Genomic DNA, 7,365 nt, shown 5'->3' with positions numbered 1-7,365 from the left:
ACTCTAAATCGTCGCCCCATCCCAAATCGTTGCCGACGACGATTTGGGATGACATTTCACCGACGATTTGGGACAATATTACACTATCATTAGGGGCGACGATTTTGGGATATCCTAAATCGTCGGCCGCCAATTTCTAGGATGAATTACACAGAAGTTATTTCATTATACTCTCTCTTATAGGGGGGAGGGGAGGGGTACATAAGTTTCGCTCGGTCTGTTTGTCTGTCCTTACTCATATCTTTGGTGTTTGTTCACTTATTGGGCTAAAATTTTGTATGTAGATTACAAGTGACCCTCTGACATGCCTCCCCAAAAATTATGGAAAGAGAGCTAATAGGCGTAATCTAATACAATCTGACGTCACTAACAAATCTGTGGTGAACAGGGCCTAACAACTACGTGATCAGCAGAATGACCCTACAACAAAAGGCAAAATGATTTATTGTCGGACATCTCTCTCTCTCTCTCTCTCTCTATCTCTCTCTCTCTCTCTCTCTCTCTCTCTCTCTCTCTCTCTCTCTCTCTCTCTCTCTCTCTCTCCGACTGGACGAAAAACGATCATATAGACAACAATGGCACCGTCACCAACAACAACAAATATAACTCTTTCAATATTAACAACACCAATACTAACCAAAACAACAATGATAAATACTGTGATCATAATAAATGTTTTAAAAAAAAAATACACAACAGAACAAGTAAAAGTAAGAAGATTAGAATGTCTTACATATTAAGTCTAGATAACCTTTTGTGGTTATAGCTGGACCATAAAAGAAAAAGAACGAGGAGGAGTGGAGAAGAAGTACTCAACAGACAGGGCGAGTTTGTATGTAAACGATGATTTTAAATACATGTAGTTGCTCTAGCGTGTTATTCCTCCTTAAATTTCTCTGGTGTGTTATTCCTCCTTAAATTTCTCTGTGTGTTATTCCTCCTTAAATTTCTCTGGTTTGTTGTTCCTCCTTAAATTTCTCTGGTGCGTTATTCCTCCTTAAATTTCTCTGTGTGTTATTCCTCCTTAAATTTCTCTGGTTTGTTGTTCCTCCTTAAATTTCTCTGGTGCGTTATTCCTCCTTAAATTTCTCTGTGTGTTATTCCTCCTTAAATTTCTCTGGTTTGTTGTTCCTCCTTAAATTTCTTTGGTTTGTTGTTCCTCCTTAAATTTCTCTGGTGTGTTATTCCTCCTTAAATTTCTTTGGTGTGTTATTCCTCCTTAAATTTCTCTGTGTGTTATTCCTCCTTAAATTTCTTTGGTGTGTTATTCCATCTTAAACTTCTTTGGTCTGTTATTCTACATTAAAGGGTTTTTACCACGATTTTTAATGTAATTAAAATCAGAAGGAGTAACCTTAATAAAGCACGTTTCTGCTGTTATATTGTTTCGTTACTCCCAATATTTGCATTTTATCTGCATATATTCAAAGCTTCCGCTTCTCAAATCGTCACTAAGCTAATGAGCTATCTAGTCACGTGATACGTCATGACGCCATACATGTCAATGTGCTGCAGCAGCTATGCATATGTGTGTGAAGATATTCTATTGAAAGTCATAAATTATACAGAATGGATAATTAATGTTCCGACATCGATAACATCCCATTAGTATTTAAGATTCCTCCATACATATTTGAACCTGCCGCTGAACCAAATCTTAAAGAAATTCCCTCAGCAAACATTTATATTAGCCTAATACTACATCGACATTGACCACTCGGACGGAGATCCCGCCAGGGGTGTAGCTTCGTTAGGCTCCAGTAGGCACGTGCCTACACATTTTTTCCCTTTATTTTCAAAACACATTTTTGGCCATAAATGTCTGCAAAATAAACATATATATTTCTAGTATTTAAAATCGGATATAAAATTATTCTGTCGGACCTTTTCTTTTATAACGTATTCTACATAATGTTTATAATGGTTTTTTTTTTTAAACTTTAGTGATCACAATGACTCGCTCTCGAACTTAACAGTTTAAAATTTCCAAAAGTTGTGCAATATTTAATGTCTATTGCAATCATTTTGATGCTCAGAGTAGTGCAAACGAGTCCTAATATTTCAAAAATTTTCTCGTGTTATCCCATGGGGATCCGGGTTAGAAAAGGTCATCAATATCCCTTACTTGTCGTAAGAGGTGACTAAATGGGGCGGTCCTTTGGATGAGACCGCAAAAACCAGGTCCCGTGTCACAGTAGGTATGGCAAGATAAAGATCTCTCCCTGCTCAATGGCCATAAGCGCCGAGCATAGGCCTAAATTTTGCAGCTCTTCACCGGCAGTGGTGACGTCTCCATATTAGTGAAATATTCTGGAGAGGGACGTTAAACAATATTTAATCAATCGAGGATTACCCCGCGACCCACCCCCAGCGAGAAGGGACCATCCCCTACTGTACCTAACCCTTCAGCGCATCGCGTGTCGGTTTAGTTTCTTTAGTTTCATCACACGTGCCTACACGTTGAAACAGTCCTAGCTACGCCCCTGCCCGCTCACAAAAGGGAAACTTTTGGTAAATATCTGAATGACACATTTCTTTTGCAAACATTTTGACTGTGTTCCCCTGTAGATCATGTTATTTTTAAAGCATTAGACGTCTGTATATGTAGAGTGTTAGCAGGCGCGGATCCAGATTTTTTTTCCATGGGGGGGGGGGGGTGAACCTTTTCACAAAATCGAACCCGTGATATAACTCATTTTTCTTATAAATCGTTATATTGTAAAAAAAAAAATTATCTTTGCAACCCCCCTTTAGATCCGCGCATGATTAGCCAATGCTGATCTAATTAAAATCAATTCTTCTCTAACCGTTACACTAGAGAAGGTAGAAAAGATTTGCTTTTAATTAAATTGATGCATTGACCTACAATGTGTCGAAGAAAAAAGTCGATTTACCGATATCAATTTAATTTATAATTTTATTTTTCAAAGGGGAAGGGGGAGGCAACCGGCTTTTATAATTACCAATCTGATGAAAATCCATCGACTTCTCAAATCGTATAGTGTGTGTTTAAGAGGGTGGGAGAAAAAGAGAAAGGGGGGGGACCTTGTTCTGTTCTGGAGATGGGGCCAATAGTCGTAACCTCTACCTTATAATCATCCCTCTCATTACTTAAAAAAAAATAATGGGGGGGGGGGGGGATGGGGGTCTGTCATTCATTATATTGTTGGAATTTTTTCTCTCACTACGTTGGCACGCACGGTCATTTTTTAAAATAAAGCCGCCGTATTTCAGCATTTTTGACGATTATTAACTGGCATTTTTTTTCGACTTTTTCATTTTCTTACTATTTTAATCGGGGGAGGGGGGTAGGGATAGTCTGATAGACCGTGTAGTCATTTCGTAAATGGGGGCGGGGGGGGGTAAATCGTTGAATATGAAATCAAAGAACTGTGCATATATATAAAATGTGTATGCTACACAGAAATTTCCGTGGGTGCCAGACCCGCGGCGACTTCAATGATTGCCTCAATACCTGGTAGGCTATAATAGTTCTCAAACTGAAGGCAGTCTCTGATTATGTCCAGTCTGAAGGACAACGAGCCTATTAATTTGTAAACAGAAATGTCGATATCAGGAATTAAATGGGTTAGAATGATATATGTAAGTTCGTCATTGAAGATGGTTTTTTTGTTGGTTTGAAGTATTTCTAAATTTAGTTCTAAGCTCACAAAATTTCTCCGACTTGCCTCATTGGTAAAAGTAAAGAAACTTTTCTTTTTGTGCTGATTATCACAGCTGTATACTGTACAACACAATATTTTGGGACTTGTAACTGTTGAATCTCTCCATTTTGCATCAATAGCCTGATGTATGTGCTGTTCACAACTTGTTTAAATGTTTTCATGCTTTCTCGCTTCACTGCGATTGACACGTATGACGTCACAGACTAATGGCGCGAAAATCTCTAACGGGAATATGCATATCTGGCTTTTTGCACTTTCGATACAAAATAATCACCAAAGCACGCTTTATATCGAAAAAATAATAATAGCACGATTCAAAACACCACATTTTCATATAAATTTACAAACAATAAAAATCGTGGTAAAAACCCTTAAACTTCTCTAGTTTGTTATTCCTCCTTAAGGTTGATCGATCTTCGTGTGATGTCATAGGTTTTTGCAAAAATCTTAATAAATTAAACTTTGCGCATGATAGAAATATATCTTTCTGAGGAATATTATTCGCTGGATATAATAAAAAATCTGGTAAACTATAAATACTGAAAAAGTTTATATTTCCCATAGATAATCAATTAATTATGATTTTAAAAAATTGTCAAGGGCAATAACTCCTCTGCTGGAATTTCCTCTACTGGATGTCTATTATACATTGGTTTCCCTAATATCCACAATCAATCTACACATATTTATGAATTAGCAGTTTTTTAAAACTGTTGATATCTAGATTTTGTCATTTCAACAAGTTTTTATCTATTTATATTATTCTGTTTAACGAAAATGTGTGATTTTCTGATGTTAATGTGTACTTCTGTTTTTATATGTCTGACATCTTTAAAAAGGTGGCAACATATACATTTTCTTTGGTTATTAATTAAATTAAACTATATTGAGTGGAAATTAATAAAGTTTTTCCACTTTTAACCTTTAATGTTGAAAAATCACATGAGGATGGAGCTACCTTAAAGGTCAAGTACGGTGATTTTCCTAAAACTTGACTTTTACACAGAAAAATGTCTGTCGTACACTTATGGATTAATTTCCATGGCAATTTTGATAAAAATCACTTGGCATGAAGTGCACGGCGCTTTCAAACTTTTACCTGAGCGATCGATAAATGTGTCGTGACGTGAGTTATCGCTCGTAGCTTATGACGTCATCTGAGACAACTTTCGATTGCATTGATAGGGTTTTATAGTGTTTACATAGAAACGTCCTGTATTTATGGTACAATGCGCTGCTTTGAACTGCAATGTCAAATCGGGACAGGGATTAAGTATGTTTCTTTTCCCAAAAGACCCTAAATTTCGAAGAATTTGGACACTGAAACTGAAAAAGAGACACTGAGATTTGTGACAAGCCACGAGGATCAGTGAGTGACACTTTAATTAACGAGGATAAGGTTTCCATCAACCCTGACGCATCATCCTGTTTGACTCCAAACAAAGTGCAAAGTGATGATTAACTGGACATCCTACAAAACAAGTGGAGGGATGTATTTTAATTATATAAAAAAGGTTAACCCTTAAGGGGGGATGCAATCCACCACTGAATGCTTTAATGCGACATTGCATTCAATGGGTTTGCGATTTCACATAAAAAATTAATGTCACCCATTACCTAGTTCAAATTGATTTTATTTCTTTTATTAAATGAAATATCTTTCAAATATTGTCTTACTCATATTATATTTATAAGGGACTCATCATTTCATTTCTTCACCATATATATTTTGAAAAAATAAAATGTAGTAAAAATGGAAGTGAATTCAATTTAAAAACCCCATTTTGATAAAACCTTATTTATTAGGTCAGTCCAATTTCCAAAGCTTTTTCTTCAAGTTCATTATGAAAACAAGTACAAGTTTTTCCTTTTCCTAATATGGTTTAAAGTGCTACATTAATTAATATATCATGAATCATTAAGGCAAAATTTCACACCTCAAAATGCTACAATTCGTTAACTTTGTGCCGTAATATTTCAATTTCGCATTTGACGTGTGTTGTGAAGAAATTACATGTACTAATAAGCCTAATTTACATTTTATGATATTGTATCTACATGTAGATGTTTTTCTTTTTTTAAAAAAAAGGGGGGGGGTTACAAATAACGTTGTGCATAATAAGTTGTTTTTTTTCTTTTGTCTTTTGTTGTTCATTTTTCAAAAAGGCATATTTCAATTAAATATATATCTAGCTAAACACATTATAATCTGAATCTGATCAATCTCATACAAGTAAATCTCATAATAAAAAAAATACAAACGTGAGAGTCAATCTAGACGCTCACAATCGCTACAATAGAGTATACGGCGAGTATCTATGAAGTCTGATTTTGATTAGCCTAGATTGTGTAAAATACAAAGGTTATCTTTTAATAGAACATTTTTTCCAATATCATTCCCACTTTTCTATGGACTGGCTCGGTAAATAATTTCTAACTGAGATTCCTATGAGATATTTGTCGAACATAGACTATTGGATGGTTTCGAAACGGGTGCAGGTGCAAATATAAAAGGTTGAATCCCTAAACTCAAGTGTATATACGTTATTTCACCGTCACTATCCACGGTGTTGCTAAAACTGGCAATTTCTCACAGAAATTAAAACGATGATATACAGGCGTAAACAACTACAATTGTCTCAGATGACGTCATAAGAAAAGGCGATAATTCCTTCATTCGTTTCTATAAACAACGATTTTGGAATAGGTATTTTGCGCATTTACCTGGATTTAAAAAAATAATAAACACATCAAAACACTTTTCAAAACGGGTTTTAATGAATTATAAACTTTATTTTCAAATCTATTTTTATTACACTTGACCTTTAACTATCTCTGGTGTGTTATTCCTCCTTAAATTTCTCTGTGTGTTATTCCTCCTTAAATTTCTTTGGTGTGTTATTCCTCCTTAAATTTCTATGGTGTGTTATTCCTCCTTAAATTTCTCTGGTGTGTTATTCCTCCTTAAATCTCTGTGTGTGTTATTCCTCCTTAATTTTTTGGTGTGTTATATCTCCTTAAATTTCTCTGGTGTTATTCCTCCTTAAATCTCTGTGTGTGTTATTCCTCCTTAATTTTTTGGTGTGTTATATCTCCTTAAATTTCTCTGGTGTGTTATTCCTCCGTATACTTAGGGGGTCAAAATTTTACATACTGATGTATAGATACAATCTTTTAAAATCTTCTTCTAAAGAACCATCGGGCAAAAGACGTTTACAATTACATGAAGACTTCCTTATATAGTGCAGGTTCAAGTTTGTAAAAAGCATGGTCTCCGTGGTAGGTTGGGGCCACAATAGGGATAAAAGTTTTACATGCAGATTTATATGGAAAATCTTTAGCTATGGCCAGGGTGACTCGGGTGAGCGATGTGGCCCATTAGTCTCTTGTTCTTGATTACTACCATTCCAATTCTTTTTAAAGGATGAGGTGAAACAGCACTTAGAGTTGGACCCCTATTTTGTGGTCAATAAAAGCAATTCTACTGCACAAAATTTAAGATTTTATACATAGGGGCCATAGTTTTGATAGTTCCCTTTGTTTTTTGTCACGAGGAATGTCGAAATATCAATTGATTTTAAAGCCCTATAACGGTTTTCGTCATAGTCATCCTTCATGAATAATGATAAACAAAGTGGGCGTGTCTTAACACAAGGACAACATTCACTAACTCTCGTGC

Source organism: Ostrea edulis, chromosome 10 (assembly GCF_947568905.1).
Source record: "Ostrea edulis chromosome 10, xbOstEdul1.1, whole genome shotgun sequence".
NCBI lineage: Eukaryota > Metazoa > Mollusca > Bivalvia > Ostreida > Ostreidae > Ostrea > Ostrea edulis.
This window is presented reverse-complemented; position numbering follows the sequence as displayed.